This window comes from Orycteropus afer, unplaced genomic scaffold (assembly GCF_000298275.1).
Source record: "Orycteropus afer afer isolate SDZICR_OR568_19922 unplaced genomic scaffold, OryAfe1.0 scaffold00455, whole genome shotgun sequence".
NCBI lineage: Eukaryota > Metazoa > Chordata > Mammalia > Tubulidentata > Orycteropodidae > Orycteropus > Orycteropus afer.
The window spans coordinates 1,033,359-1,050,694 of NW_006922042.1; the positions used below are offsets into that span (position 1 = coordinate 1,033,359).

At 39.8% G+C, this 17,336-nt stretch overlaps 2 pseudogenes; both read right to left on the bottom strand.

Annotated features, from left to right (window-relative positions):
* Positions 1–4,717: 4,717 nt before the first annotated feature.
* On the bottom strand, positions 4,718–6,676 carry LOC103208572 (annotated as a pseudogene).
* A 4,267-nt stretch (positions 6,677–10,943) lies between these two features.
* On the bottom strand, positions 10,944–12,189 carry LOC103208573 (annotated as a pseudogene).
* Between the last annotated feature and the right edge of the window lie 5,147 nt (positions 12,190–17,336).

The following is a 17,336-nucleotide window of genomic DNA, read 5'->3' on the forward strand; positions in this document are numbered from 1 at the left end:
GGTTTAGTCCACTTTTGCATCCTTCCCTTCAAGGCTCAGGGGTCCAAGATTATCTTCTGTGTCTGTGTTAATTGGTTTCCCTTTTCTTTGTTGAAGAGTGTCTGTGCAGTCCTTCTGCCTAGTCCGCCATCTTCCTGGAACTCCCTGGAGTTAGTTTTTGTGTATAGTGTGAGGTACAGATCCTGTTTCATTTTTCTTCAAATGGATCTCCAGTTTTGCCAGCACCATTTGTTAAAGATACCATCTCTTCCCCATTTAATGGATTTTAGCCCTTTGTCAAAGATCAACTGACCAAAGGTGAACTGATCTATTTCTGGGTTCTCAATTCTGTTCCACTGGTCTTTGTGGCTTTCGTTGTACCAATACCAGGCTGCTTTGCCTACTGTAGCTGTATAGTAGGTTTTGAGATCCAGGAGTGTGAGACCTCCTGCTTTGTTTTTCTTCTTCAATAGTGCTTTTCTTATCTGGGTTCTCTTTCCTTTCCTAATTAAATTAGTGATTGGTTTTTCCATATTCTAAAAGAATGTTAATAGGATCTGGATTGAGATTACATTGAATGTTTACTCAAAGTATTCTAGAACATAGAAAAGGATGGAATCCTTCCAAATTCATTTTATGGAATGAATACTGGAATACTTTGGATTACTTTGGGTAGTAATGACATTTTCACAATATTCAATTTTCCTATCCATGAGCATGGTATGTTCTTCCATTTATGTAGATCTCATATGTTTTCTTGAAGTAGTGTTTTGTAGTTTTCCTTGTACAGGTCTTTTGTGTCCTTATTGAGATTTATTCTCAAGTATTTTATTTTGTTGGTAGCTATTGTAAATGGTATTGATTTCCTTATTTCCTTTTCTGTGATCTCTTTGCTGGGGTAAAGGAATGCAACTTATTTTTGTATGTTGAGCTTGTATCACACCAGTATGCTAAATCTCTCAATTAGTTCTATTATTTTATTTTATTTTATTTTTTTCTGAATCTCTTGAGTTTTCTAGGTATAGAATCATATCATCAGCAAATAGAGATAGTTTTGCTTCTTCCTTACCAATTTGGATACCTTTGATTTCCCTTACTTACCTTATTGCCCTGGCTAGGACTTGCAATATAATGTTGAATAGAAGTGGTGATAGGATGCATCCTTGTCTGGTTCCTGTTTACAAGGGGAGTGGTTTCAGTCTCTCTCCACTGAGAATAATGTTAGGCTGTTGGTTTTGCATAGATGCCCTTTGTTATGGTGAGGAATGTTCCTTCTATTCCTATTTTGCCAAGTGGTTTTTGTTTGTTTGTTTGTTAAATCAGGAACGAGTGTTGGATTTTATAAAATGCCTTTTCTGCATCGATTTATATGATCATGTGATTCTTTTCCTTTGTTTTATTCATGTGATGGATGATGTTAGTTGTTTTTCTAATGTTGAGCAATCCTTGCGTATCTGGTATAAGCCCCACTTGGTCATAATATATTAATTTTTGCATATGTTGTTGTAGTCTATTGACTAGGATTTTGTTGAAGACTTTTGCATCTATATTCATGAGGGATACCGGTGTGCATTTTTCCTTTTGAGTGATGTCTTTGCCTGGTTTTGGTATCAAGGTTATGCTTGCTTCATAAAATGAATTTGGAAGGATTCCATCCTTTTCTATGTTCTGGAATACTTTGAGTAAGATTGGTGTCAATTCTTCTCTGAAACATTGGTAGAATTCTTCAGTGAAACCATCTGGTCAGGGCTTTTTTGGCTGGTAATTTTTTTTCATGACCTGTTCAATTTCTTCTTTTGTTATGGGTCTCTTCAACATTTCCACCTCAGCCTCCATTAGTTTAGGTAAGTACTATGTTTCTAGAAATCTGTTCATTTCTTCTACTTTTTCAAATTTGTCATAGTATAGTTCTTCATAGAATCCTGATATTATCCTTTTGATTTCTGTTGGTTCTGTTGTGCTATTTCCTATTTTGTTTCTTATTCATGTTTTTTATATTCTCTCCATCTTTTCCTTTTTTAAATTTGCCAGTGGATTTCAATTTTATTAATCTTTTCAAAAATCCAACTTCTAGTCTTGTTGATTTTTCCTATTGTCTATTTTCTGTCTCATTTATTTCTGCTCAAATCTTTATGATTTCTTTTCTTCTGGTGACTACTGTAGGCTTTATTTGCTGCTCTTTTTCTAATTGCTGGAGATGTTGGGTTAAGGTGTTGATTTTTGCTCTTTCTTATTTTTTGATGTGTGCATTTAATGCTATAAATTGACCTCTGATCACTGCTTTTGCTATGTCCCAAAGATTTTGGTATGTTGTGTTTTCATTCTCATTTGATTCAAAGAATTTTTTACTTTCATTTTTTATTTCTTCTATTACCCAGTAATTTTCAAGGAGGGTGTTATTCAGCTTCCATGTATTTGCTCTTTTTCTGCTGATCTTCCTATTGTTGATTTCTAATTTTATGCCATTGTGATTTGAGAAGATGCTTTGCAATATTTCAATTTTAAAATATTTATTGAGGCTTTCTTTGTGGTCTAACATACTATCTATCCTGGAGAATGTTCCATGTACACTGGAAAAGAATGTATATTGTGCTGTTGTTGGTTGAACTCCACTATAGGTGTCTATAAGGTCAAGTTGGTGGATTTTATTGTTTAGTTCCTATGTGTCTTTGTTGAGTTTCTTTCCAGTTGTTCCATCTTTAATTAAAAGTGGTATACTAAAGTCTCGTACTAGGACTGTGGAGTCATTTATCTGTCTTTTCAATTCTGTTAAAGTCTGATTTATGTATTTTCAGGCTCTTTCATTAGATGCATAGATATTTATTACTGTTATATCCTATTGTTCAATAGATCCTTTAATTATTATATAATGCCTTTCCTTGTCTCTTGTGCTTGTTTTTGTCTTACAAAACAAAAAATCCCTGTTTGTAACCTACCCACTGACTTCAAGTCAAGTCTGACGCACAGTGATCCTATCGGACAAAATAGAACAACCCCATATGGTTTCCAAGACTGTAAATATTTAAAGAAGAATGCCTTATCTATCTCCTGCAGGGAGGCCAGTGGGTTAGAATCACTGCTTTTTGGTTAGCAGAAGAATATCTTAACCACCGCACCACCAGAGTTTGTACCAGTTCCCACTAGATCAGGTCACATACTTATGCTCTAATAAAACAAAACCAAACCCACTGCCATCAGTCAATTCTGACTCATTGTGACCTCCATTGGGTTTCCAAGGCTACAAATCTTTATGGAAGTTGATTGCCTTATCTTCCTTCTGGAGAGCAGCTGGTTAGTTTGAACTATGAACCTTCTGGCTATCAGCCAAACACCTTACCCATTACACCACCAGAGCTCCTATAGATCCTCTCAATTCCTATCTTAAATTGAAGGGTTTCCTAAAAATCTTAAATTTCGAAATTTCTCCCTCCTGTTTTGCAAGCTTACAGTCCAGTTCAAAAAGATCTATTCAGTTTTTAGGGTGAATCCACTAATAGCTAAACCTCCTTGAGACCAGCAGTCCACTGGAACTCTTCCTTCTGCTTTGCTCATGATTTTGGCCTGCCTAATGGGACCCTTCCTGACGTGCCCTTCCAGTCTGAGCTCATCAACTTATAAACATATAGTATCCAGGCACCTTTGTCCAAAATGATAGTTAAATGTTTTGCCATCACTTTCATCTGTCTTTCTGAAAAAATTCTTGTCCCACCCACAAGTCCTACAATCTGGAGTTCAGGTCTGGTGCCCATCCTGTCCCTGTCTGTCATACACCATGACAACTGAACTCAGGTTCCAACAACTCAGAAATCTGGCTCTGAAAATTAAATAAAGTTATTGCCTATGACCTCTATTGGTACTGCTGTGATTTTCAAAGAAACACGGACTAGAAAACTGGCTTCTAATTTGAAATTGATCCTAGATCCACAAAACTAAAGAGGCATCTCAGATTTATTCAATGAATTTTTGTCTCAATATTCTGAATATCCCTAATGTATTTAAGGCCATCTCCTTTAGGGTCATTTGGAGTGCATGTGTTGTTGTTAGCTGCTATATGAGTTGGCCCCCAACTCATAGTGACCCTAAGTGAATATCATATCCATATTACACTAGATATGGAAAATTTAACCCAATGGATGACTATTTACAGACAGTGAGCGGTGACCCCAAGTCCTTCCTAAGATTTATCTTACATTTCTCCCTATCAAATGGTGTCATATGTTTTAATCCAATACACTTTAATCTATTTAAAGAGGTATAATAAATGAAGTATCTAGTTTCCCCATTGTGATTAGTACACTATAGAAAGCAAAAGACAAAAAACACTTTTAGTCTGTCCAAATATATGACTTAATAGTCAATATTATTAATGAAATATACACCAAATGTCAATTTCTGTTTATCACAAGATCTATTGAGTTTATACTAGTTTGATAAATTTTCAGGTGTTCAGCTTTTGAAATATTGTGAACAAAGAGAGTTTAATAGCATTTCAATACAATAATCTATCTAATTTATCCACCATATGCCCCACAAACACAAACACACACACACACACATAATGAAATCAAAATATCACTTAGTCCACAAAAAAAAAAAAAAAAAACTTATTGCCATCAAGTCTATTCTGACTCATAGCGACCCCTCCTTAGGTTTCCTAGGTGCTACCTCTATGGAAATAGATTGCCCAATCTTCCTTCCAAGAAGTGGTTGGTGGGTTGAACCTCTAGGCTTTTATCAGTCAAATGCCTTTAGTCACTACATCACCAGATCTCTTTAGTCCACCAAGAGGGTGAAGCAGGAGGACCAGACACTGCTATCCTCTTTCTAGAACTTGCTTATGGGTATCCTGCATTAACAGAGCATGTCCATTGTGCACGGGGTTGCATAATTGAAATGCAAAAACAGCATCAGCATTCATATCGTCAAACTTCTGCTTTAGCTCAGTAGGAGGAAGATTATACTGATCATGACCATCATTCCAATAGATTCAGTCCAGGACTTGAAGATCTCCTCCAATTAGCCAATCTCCTTGTTCCATAACCATCTTGATGTAGGGGTGGTTTTTGCACATTGTTCCCCACTGTCTGGCACAGCACTCCTCTTTCCTGTGCTCAAAAAACTCAGGGTTGTGAAGAATAGCCACTCGGCAGCCCACATATATCAAAGCAAATGCTGTACAGCCATCCAGCTTCTCTTTATCTTCTTGGGTAGCTGTCAGAACTGTGTTGTTGTTGTTGTTATGTGCCGTCGAGTCGACCCCGACTCATAACGACCCCTCCTTGGGTTTCCGAGGCAGTATCACTACGGAAGTAGGGTTGCCCAACCTTCCTTCCGAGGAGTGGCTGGTGGGTTTGAACCGCCAGCCGTCTGGTTAGCAGGCAAGTGTCTTAGCCACTATGCTACCGGCACTGACAAGTAAAAGACACCCCCATCCAGAAGACAATCAAAATGTAGGCACTGCAAGTACTCTCTCTCTCATAAAGCCATTCAGAGGTGTTGCCCAACCTTCTGTCAAAACCTGCACCCACTGCATATCCACTTTATTAATTTTCAGTGCTGGTAATGTTTCTGCATCAGTTTTTGCCAAATGAAGTTTATTTTCTGGCACATACAGTTCTTTTACTTCATAAGACGCATCCACAGGTACAATGTCCCGTTCTTGTAGAAGCTCCACAACTCGCTGGAAACAATCGTTTACATCACAGGAATCTGTTTTCAGCACCAATTCAGGAGCCTCTGGTTTTTCATACTCAGAATCAATCCCAGTGAAACCTTTGATTTTTCCAGCCCATGCTTTTTTGTAGAGTCCCTTGACATCCCTTTGGTCACAAACATGCAAAGGAGCATCAACAAATACTTCAAAAAATGGTAAACTTGCACCCTCATGAATTTGCCTTGCATTGTTACGATCCTGAGTGTAAGGTGATACAAAACTTGTGATGCACACTAAGCCAGCATCTGCAAATAGCTTAGCAACTTCTGCGATACGTGGACATTCTCTTCTCTGTCTTCAGGGCTAAAGGCAAGATTTTTATTGAGACCTTGACGAATGTTGTCACCATCCAAAGTGTAGCATGGAATACCATGGCAAACCAAGTACTCTTCCAAAGCCATGCTTACCGTGGTCTTCCCTGCTCCAGATAAGCCTACTACTTTGGCGAGTAGCGACTGGTATCTTAAAAGTTGCAAGCAACCATCTACATGCAACGATGGGTCTCTCCTTATCCAGAGCAAAGAAGAATGAAGAAAACCAAAGACTCATGGAGACAATTAGTCCAAGTGACTGGTACACCATGTGATCCTCAATGCATATGACTGTGAAACCAGAAGAACTAGATGGTGCCTAGCTACCACTGTCAACCACTTGGAGGGGGATCTATGTAGGAGATCCTCTTAGCCAAACTGTGCAACCACGAAAGACACTTCTGGTCCCCACCACCTGACCTCTCTTGTTCCTGCTGACATGGTGAGCTTGATAGGTGACATTAGTTGCTCTTTGCATTCCCTTTCAATTAGAAGGTAAGCACTTAGCCACTGAGTCACCAGGGTAGCTTCACCCAGTTCTGTGTGTTATTGTTCAGCTTGACTTTCTAGCACAGGCTCCCAGGGATATCCATGGCTGCGGAACGCACACAGATGCCCACCTTCTATGTGTTGGGAGAGTAGCAAGGAAAAGAGAGGCTGGCGTGGGCAGGGCAGGAGGGAAGGAAGCTGCACAAACATTCTTAAGGGACCCACGTAACTCTTTATCTAAATTAGAAATCTTGACTTCTGCCTTCTTTGTTTTTTGACCAGTAAAACTGTAAAAAAAAAAAAAAAAAGCTGGATGTTTTCTTTAGAAAAGTAGAAATTCAAAACAGATGTTGAAGTTAGAGTTGAATTCAGAGATATCCGTACCTCAGTTTTTTAAGATTCAATTCCACAGGGATAAAGAAACATAACAGTCTAGTTACACTGGTCATTGATCTAAGATTCCTGAAGGACACTGAGAAGTGATAGCACCATCATTTCAGGAAAATTAAGTTAAATATACTGCTTGTTTGGGTGGTAAACTTTAGAAAGAAGAACATGAGAAATGTGGGGTTGATGATCTGTCTTCCAAAGATGTGAAAGGAATACTCTTTCACAATATAGAAGGCAATGCTTGTTTCTTACTTATCGTTGTTGTGATGTACAAGTGACTGAGTCATTATTTTCTGAGTTAGTGCTCACAAATATAGGATGCTGGCTAATGTATAGTTTCATATCCAACAAGTTAACTAATGTATACAAGGCTTCTACTCCAGCCACATCACTGAATAAACCAAAACCAAACTCACTGCCATGAGTCAATTCTGACTCATAGCAATCCCCACTGGGTTCCCAAGGCTATAAATCTTTACAGAAGTACACTACCAAATCTTTCTTCTGCAGAGCTGCTGGTGGGTTCAAACCACTGACCTTCTGGTTAGCAGCAAAATATTTCAACCACTACATCATCAGAGCTCCTTATATCACTGAATAGTGAGGTAAACACACCAAAGTCCAGAGAAGAGGGCTTCTGAACAGAATTTCTGTGATTCACTACCAGTCCAAGAAGACACAGGATTTGGATGCCCTAATAGGTTTTCTAAGGAGCTCTGGTGGCATAGTGCCTAAGGCATTTGACTGCTAACCACAAGGCTGGTGGTTCTAATCCACCAGTCACTCCACAGAAGGAAGACTGGACAATCTACTTCCATAAAGATTTACCACCTCAGAAACCCAAAGGGGTCGCTATGAATTGTAATCAACTTAATGGCAATGAGGGTTGTTTTTTTGTTTTGTTTGGTTTGGTTTGGTTAAGTTTTCTAGTGGATAATTTAGTTCTGTCTATATATTAAGACCCAAACTCAGGAGGAGAGGGGAGAAATCCATGTTATTACTCTGCTCTCACACAATAGATTTTATTTTTCCCAAAGACTCTTATATAAAATTTCACTTAGAGAATAACAATTATAAATAAGTGGTATTTTGTTCATACCTTAGTCAGGTTAGAACATGCATATCAGTGCTTAAAGTACTGGTTCCAGGGAAGGGACATGAGTTTGAAAACTAGACAAATTCCAGTTGTGCAGGCCAGTTATCCACTGTGATCCAGGAGGCACACTCATGAGGCCCTTCTTCACTGGGTGTCCCACTCCTGCTTCTTCCACACATTATCATCACCCACTCACTCTCCTTCTGCACACTCTGCCTCTCTCTGCATGCTTTTTGGCATCAATCCTAGATCTGGTTTTAATAAATCAGATTTCTAAGAACTAATTCTTCAGGTATATGTGACTTTAGATTTCATGCAGGTCCAGAACCTTAATTTACTATAACAAAATGAACAGTATCTTGAGGATAAGTGACTCACCTTAACCAGTGTCTGTGTCAGGAACTAACACTCTTCCTACTGCCCCATTACTGCTTTCTAGATTTCAGATAGGAAGCAAGATGCTTCTTCCTTTCTTGATTCCCCTCCATTTCCTGCTCATCTTTGTGTAACTTCCAAAAATTCACCACTGAGAAGGGGAAAAGGGGTACCTCTAAAAAAAAAGAATTACAGAACACAGTGTTAGTGGCCACTTTTGCGTGTGTTGATGTTTACAGGTGAGAACACCTGCCCTGGATTTCATCTTTCAGTGCTGTTACTACAAACCTCATGTACTGAGTCCATGCTCAATTCCATTGTAAATTGTTGGGGGTGAGGGGAGTCTTATGGGAAGGAATTCTAATAATTTATTAGGTATATAACACACAATGCATGGCTAAAATAAATTATCTGTGAATCCTCGTTCTAGTGAATGGAGATCTAGCTTACATTAAGGTAGGCATAAAATCTCTGCTAACTTCATCCTGAGTTTTTTTTTAAAAAAAGGACACAGTATATAATGAGTACATGTGTTTGGTGTGACTGACATGGCCAGATAAACCACCTAAGGACCCAAAAGTAAGAATATTATTCTCCCCCAACTGCACCTTACTGAACAATATATTTAATGAGGAGGCACAATGCCTCCTCATTCTGCCTCCAGGAGACAGGAGGATCCATTTCCGGGAGAGCTCTGAACAATGGTAGGCTCAAGATGGTGTTGCAGGGACTGTGACAAGGAAAAACATAGAAGTGGAGCTGAAAATAACCTGCACTTCTCTGGAGATGAGCTTTGGTCTGAAATCCAGTGCATCCATAGAATCCTAACTGGGATGTGAAGCTGATTCTCAGAGAAAACACTCCTCTACCTGCAATTAAAACCACCATTAGAAATATGGAGTCCTAAGAAATGATAACTAAATATATTGATCTCATAACATGATTATAAGTGTGGTACAATTTATTGAATGACAAAGAGTATAGGAAAATATCAGCATTATTTATGTGTACAAACAATCGATGCCATTGACTTCAATAACTGGACATGCATAAGCGGTAACCAAGGACTGGGTGAGTAGTGTATTTAACTACCTATATGCTGTGACTTTTTTTCTCCATTTGACAGTGTAAACAAACTTACTTTTAGTTCCCCATTTCCTCTCCCTTCATACCCTGGTAAGCATTCATCTTTTGTCTCAGTGGATGTGCCTGTTCTAAATAGTTCATAATAGTAGAATCATACAATATTTGTGGTTACATCTGGCTTATTTCATTACACATGTTTTCACAGTTCATCCATGTGGTGGCATGTATCAGAACATCGTTTCTCTTTATGGCTGTATGTGTGTATTTACCACCTTGTTTACCCATTCATCTGTAGCTGGGCACTTGCTTATCCACCATCTTTTGGCTATTGTGAATAATACTACAGTGAACATTGGTGTACAAGGATCTGTTTGAGTATCTGCATAGGTTACACATCTATGTAGTGAGGGGAGTTGCTAGGTTGTGTGGTAATTCTGTATGTGAAACTGTTTTTCATGGTGGATGTACCATTTAGCATTCCCATCAGCAATGGATGAAAGTTCCTATTTCTCCATCTATTCACCAACATTTGTCATTTTCTATTTCCTGATAATAGTCATCCTAAAGGTCATAAAGTGGAAGATGTATGGTTGGAATGTTCCTTAGAAGCAGGAAAGTCCAGACTCATCTCTTGTACTTTGGTCATGTTGTCAGAAGGAACCAGACCCTGGAGAAAGATATCATGCTTGGTAAAGTAGAGGGTCAGCAAAAAAGGGTGAGACCCTCAACAAGATGGATTGACACAGTGGCTGCAATGATGGGTTCAAGCATGGCAATGATTGTGAGAACGGTACAGGATTGGGCAGTATTTCGTTCTGTTGTACATAGGGTGGCTATGAGTTGGACCTGATTGGGTGGCACCAAGCAACACAACAACGTATATTAAGTGATACCATCTTGAAGTTTTTATTTGTATTTCTCTAATGACTACTGTCATTGATCATCTTTCTTGTGCTTGTTCAAAGTCAATTTTATGTTTATCAAATAAAACGATAGGCCTACAAACAACAAAGAAGATAACAGTCAACATTAGTTGGTTTATTCATGGAAAGATTGATACATGTGTAAAGAATGATCAGGAATCCCAACAATAGACTATGTATACTTTCATTCTAAAGTCTTTTAAAGATATAGTGGATGCACAGCAATACTGGTGCTAGTATGTCTGCCATAAGAAATGTTCTGAGCATGAGACAGCCATCTCATAGGGGTAAATACTCTTTTAGCATGAAATTCTATATTAACATTCTTAATATTCCTAAGAAGGGCAATGTGTAAGAAGGATCCTTTAGAATTGATTGCTCACTTTCTTAAATAAAAGTCATCCAAGTGGTAGCTTATTCAGGAGTGTTTATGAAAATGTCTGTGATCCTCCCTGAAGTGTTGTGTACCAAGGATACTTCAAGTAAGGCAACACCCACTTTTCCAGGCACTGGTTCAGGGAGATGCTGAGGATAAGTCAGGGGCAGGATGTCTCACTTTTCCCATCCAGAAGCAGTTGAAACTACTCAGAACCAATGTTAACCTTGATAAACTCTTTCTGAAGAAATTTAGCATCATTCACCATGGTGTCAAGGAAACCATTTTGTAAATAGTAGGTCTTTCTAAAGTAGAGACCAGTAGCAAGAAAGCCTCCACTGATAGAGCAGAATTTCTCCACAAGTTTCAACAGCTTTTCCCGTAAGGGCTCCTCTTCCATCTCAATTGACAGCAAATGTGGAGATTTGATTTTTGCTTTGAGTTCCTCTACTGACAATTGCAAATAGCTGGCCACTTTTTTCCAGAGATGGATCATCCAGCCCAAAGTAAGACCTATAGAGAATTAAGGTCTTCTCTAACTTCTCCACATCTTGATCACTGATGAATCCCACGATAAGGATGGTGGCAGATGCTCCAGCCTTCAAGGCCTCCAGCAAGATGATCTGCCTCAGGGAGTCCTTCTTCCGATCGACGGCAGCATCAGTAACATTAGGCAGGCATTGAATGAAGATGTGGCGCTTGTGAGCTGGAAGCTCCTCCAGAAGGATGTTCTCCAAATTTGGGAAATCATAGGCAGATACATTCATGTTGGAGATTAAGAAGACTTGAGGGTCTTTCACTTTGATGTCCTGTAGCTGTTTCAGACAGTCATTTCGTATCTGTTCAAGGACCTCATCCTTCCTGAAGGTCTTGGGTTTACTTTTTTTAAGATTGTATAAATCATTGTCTACCTTAGCTCGAACAAAGTAGAAATTTTTCCAATTACCTCAGCCAAATGTGAATCAGGTTCTTTGAAGCGTGTAGAACAAATAATAATAAAGAAGTCGTGCTCACTAAACTTCATTTTCTTTAGTCATGTGGCTGGAAGTTAGTTGTGCCAATGCCAGGCAGATCCCATATTGTCACATTGGGAAACTTCAGATGTGTGTATGAAGTTCTCTCCATAGTTGTCTCTACCACCCCAACAGGTCTGCATTCTTGTCCTCATGTCCAATGCCCAGGAGGGCATTGATGAAACTGGATTTTCCTGACGCAGACTCACCTGTCACAGCAAAGTTGAGTGGAGCATTCTTAATTCATTTCAGTGCATTGCTGAACACAGAAGTTGTTTCCTCAACATTTCCTTTCTCCTGACATGATTTAATCAAACTGACAGTTTCAGGAGAAAGGACTTTGCTTTCCATCTTGAAATCCTTAAAAACTTTCTCGAAGCTGGAGGCCAAATTATGAGCCTTTGTGTCAGAGCATTCAGAGGAGGATGACTGACCCATTGCCGTGAGCAGTAAAAGACACTAGAGGAAGGAAAAAAAAAAGTACAAAGACATTAGTATGACAAGGGGAGGTCTGAGAGTTTGTTGTTATGGGAAATCAGAAATTCAGCACCCATCCCACATTGTAGCCAACGATATCTCCCCTTTTGTTCACAGGCTTTGCCTGGAATCCTGGACTGGATATAAAGTTTGCATTGCTGCATCCTACACTTGGAATGTCCTCCTTTAAGAGACTGAACTCCAAGTAAGAGAGTAGTGTCAGAATTTCCAGACTCTCATGCATCCACAAAAATCTCTTTTTCAGAAAAAAGCAAAAGTTGACCAAACAAACTTTGTCAGAACTCTGGAAACCAGTAAGTAAGCTAAGTGAGTAATAATGACTTTTTAATGTTGTTGTTGTTGTTATGTGCCGTCGAGTCGGCCCCGACTCATAGCGACCCCTCCTTGGGTTTCCGAGGCAGTATCACTACAGAAGTAGGATTGCCCAACCTTCCTTCCGAGGAGTGGCTGGTGGTGACATCAAATATTAGAAAAGCTTTGATTTTTCCATGTACTGTCCACCACTACCTCCCTGGCTTAACATGGGTTAACATCTGGTTACCTAGTACTGCTCTAACAAGAATATACCACAAATGGCTTTAAGAAATAAAAATGCCCTGCTGGGCATTGGGCATGAGGACAAGAATTCAGCATCTGTTGGGGTGGTAAAGACAACTATGCAGAGAACTCCATACACACATCTGAAGTTTCCCAATGTGAAGATATGGGATCTGCCTGGCATTGGGATAACAAATTTCCAGCTACAGGACTATCTAAAGAAAATGATGTTTGGTGAGTATGACTTCTTTATTATTATTTTATTTTATTATTGTTATTTATTACACTTTGGAGGTTTAAGTCCAAGTTCAAAGTGCCAGGCTCTAGGGACTGGGTGAAAGCTCCTCAACCTTGGGCTTCAGCTCCGCCTCCTGCTCCCAGCCCACTGAAGCTAGAGGCTTTTCTTCACTCACACAGCTACTGGCTGCTGAGACTGATAAGCCCAAGGCTGACAAATAAAAAGGCACAGTCCCAATGTTACCAAACCACATGGCAGACCATTTCTTCAAGTCCATTCAAAGTCCCAAAGTTGGCAAAGCATGGCAGGCTTCCGGACAACAACATGGCTACATGCAGGTTTCACATATGCCATAAGCTAGAGACCATTCGCCAAGGCTTCTGCTTATACACAGGAAGCAGACCATATCCCCTAAGGCAGCTTACTCAGCTGCTCACAGTAGATTCCACCATGGAGTTGATTACCAGTCTCATCATGGGGAATAATACATCCAGCTGCCCAGCCATTCAACCAGGCCCCACCTAGTTGACACACAAACTTAACTACCACAGTAACTTAAAGCCATGGCATCCCACACTTCCTGAAAAGGAGCCTGATTTCTCACCCCAGAGAGGGCAAAACAGAATTTGTTCACAAATTATACTGTGTTTCTGTTCTGACCTGCCTGAGGATGCCTGAAGAACTGAAGAAATACGTTCATCTCTGGTCTGCCTAAAACCTTGTGTGGAGCAGAGGAGCAAAGAACAAAGGTAGAAATCTGTAACCACCATAATCACCTGAGGCTAAAGAATGACAATGACACCTGTAACACCAGAAGGAAAAGCCAGAGAAAAAGATTCTTTCAAAAATCAGGACTTTTGCTTTCAGAAGCGCTAGGTCTATGGGGAATTGATGAGTCACACAAATGTCCAGGGCATAAGGCAAGCTTAGAAAGCTCTTGGCCGGACCATACTCATTCACCCCAAGCAGAAACCTGAGCTGAATGCAAGTCTGCCTCAATGAGGGGCAGTTCCAATATGGAGCCCATCTGACCATTCTACAAAGATGAGGTGAAGCTTTTCTTTGTTTTTTGGGTATACTTTTCTCTTGGTATTTAAGGACATCTCTGTTGAAATATTAGCTGAGCACTAGTTTAGGATCAGAGTCTTCAGTGTCTACACAAGTCCTGGAAGGTAGTCTTTGCATGGACAATTGGTAATGAACACACAGACTCAGTATGTACTATTACTAAAATTATCCATCCAGTCAGCAATGATAACTGTTTAGCTGGTATAGTTTGACAATATAGTTCTATTCAGTGACTTATGTCAACAGCCACTCAGCTGCAGTTTGCCTTCACCTCTGAAGGGACATGATACGCATGTGCCCTTCTATTCATGGGGTACCTCAGCAGACTTGCCGTCACACACACTCTTTGCAGGCAAGATAGTAACTACACTCACCTCCCTCCAGGAACACAGGTATGACACTACATTAATGACATCTTCCAAGATTTAACACACTAATGTCCAACATCTTTTAGTCCTTTTTGGGTTCTTAAGACAGGATATTTCTCAATTACACATTTTCATTAATTTTTCTGATACTATTTACAAAGCATCCCTCCTTCAATGGGCCTCTGCAACAAAAGAATCTAAAATCTGTCCAAATTAAAATCAAAGCAATCCAGTTAGTGCCCACAAAGACTCCTTCTCTGTAGAATGTTAGCAACCTCCTCTCATTTCTCCTGAAGTCTCTGCCCATCTATGATAGCTATAAGTTGTCTGTATGAAATGATGAAATGAAATGAAAATACAAGAAACTGTCCTTCTTGTACCTATATAATGTACCACTAGTGACAGTTGCTGACACATACTGGGCTCTCTTGGAAATAAAGGCTCCAACAGCTCTTCAGCCTGTGACCCTCCATGCCCACTTTTACATTATTCCACAGCATGGAAATGGCATCCACAAGCTCAACATGTCTCCTGAAGCTTTCTTGATGCAGGGTGAAGCCAATCCAGGGTTCTCTGGCATAGTCCACCTCTGGGAAGTGGTACCATTCCCTGTTCTCTGTCCTTTGCCAAATGCATGGTATTGAAGGAAGTCACACCTGCTCCAATCCTTTGGCTTTGGGATTAACTGACTGAAAGCAATGAGAGTCCAGAGAGATGGCAATGCCTCCAACACAAGTGATGGAACTCTGTGGAATGCTGCTACTTTCCATGCCTTAATCAGGACATTCCTGATAAAGGATAGACTCCAAGGGTCGGCACAACAGTCCAAACTTCAGGCAGTCACCTTAGCACTGGATGTCTCTACTGAAAATGGTCTCATTTACACATCTTTAATAGGCTCTTGAACCATCAACTAGACATTGTCTTTTTCAGAATACAGAAATCTAGGACTTTCTTGCCTCACAGATACACAAAACATAAATCAAGGTCACATATGTCTATACATACTCTAAGATAAAACTTGACCTGGACATTTCTCCCCTTTAGAACTCCAGACATTACTGATAGTGACTAAGGCACACTCAGAATACACAATGCTAAGCTCTTAGAAAAGTCATTCATGAAAATTTCATCTACCCTATCACCCTCTAAGGAGCTCTGGTGGCACAATGCCTAAGGCATTTGACTACTAACCACAAGGTGGGTAGCTCAAACCCACCAGCCACTCCACAGATGGAAGACTGGGCAATCTATTTCCGTAAATATTTGCTACCTCGGCAACCCAAAGAAGGTCATTATGAGTAGGAACCAACTTGATGGCAGTGAGCTTGGTTTTTGTTGTGTTTTGTTTTTTTTTTTTTTTTTTTATTACCCTCTAGTGACCAGACTCATTGAATACCACATTATCTTCCAAAGGACCACTTGTCAAGTTTACAATAAGGAAAATGATGCCGTCAATCAACTTCTGCTTCAGTCACTAAATAACAAATGAATCCTGAAATGGTTCTTACTCTTGCCCCAGGCCTTAATCTCTTAATTCAGGACCCCATGGACAATATACAGCTCTCACCAACATTAAGAAAAAACACTTTCCCTTTGCACCTTCTTATAATGAAGGGTGAGACATCTCACCCCTTTATGTGTAAAAACTCATAGTATATGTGTACCTTAAACAACATCTCCCTCTATCTTTATGGACAATCAATCCTACTCCTACTCCATAAGGTCAGAAGCCTGGAAAGAGGGCACATACTACTCCTGTCTACCTCGTCTGAAGGAGCTCCACCCCTAGAGTCATCAGAAGAAACAACATTGCCCTTGCCCAGGAGTTTGTCTCTGGAGATGACATTGCTTCAGATGGCATCATGCTACCCCAAGAGTTTGTTGCTAGAGATACCATTGCATCAGACAATATTGCCTTGAACCAAGAAGAGCTTGCTATTGGAAGTGACCATGACCAACTGACCACAACTTTATCCTCTGATTTTACTGAAGACTTATCTTTACTCTCTCTGCCAGACTTTCTTTGCATGCATCATTCGGCCATTCAGTCTTCACTCCCAATCCCCAACCTGATACCCTGCATACCTCCTAGAATCAGTTCAATTCCTCAGGATATTTTACGCTGAAATACCCATGTGTCTCGAGAATACCCCTACCTCCCTTAAATCTGTTTGATTGGTACATCTTTTGTGTGGTACAACCCCTTTAGGATACTTAAAACTTTCTCCTCGAGAAATTCTGGAGTAACACCACCCCCAAATTCATTCTATGCACACCCTTCTATCTCACTACACCCATATCTACTCACCTTCCTATTATCTGGATTTATCTAAAACACCTACCCAACTATTGCTGGCCACCTACCATACCTGTTGACAACCCTACCTCTGATCTATTTCAACCTTCCAATTATAGTCCAAGATTGTCATAACCTCACTACATTTCACTGTACTGTGGTTTCCTAGGGCATTCCCATCAGTTTATGAGCCTGGAATTCATTCAGTCATAGCACACAAATGCATCATTGACTAATATTTCTCCCTTTATTAACTGGGCTCATAGTGGCCAGTACTTGCACCAGCATGGGTTTCAGTAGAGCCTTGGTGGTATAAAAAAAAAAAAAAGAAAAGAAAGAAAGAAAAACAGACTATCTTACTTAATCCACAGCTTTCGAAATCTCTGTTCAACACATTCGAAATGTATATAAGTCCTTAAGTGTTAAGTAACAACAGCAGGAATCTTTAGCACAGATACCTAAACTTCCTGCCACTGAGTGGATTCCACCTCATACTGACTCTATATAACAAAGTAGAACTGCCGCCATAGGATTTCCAAGGCTGTACATCTTTACAAAAGTGGACTGCCACACCTTT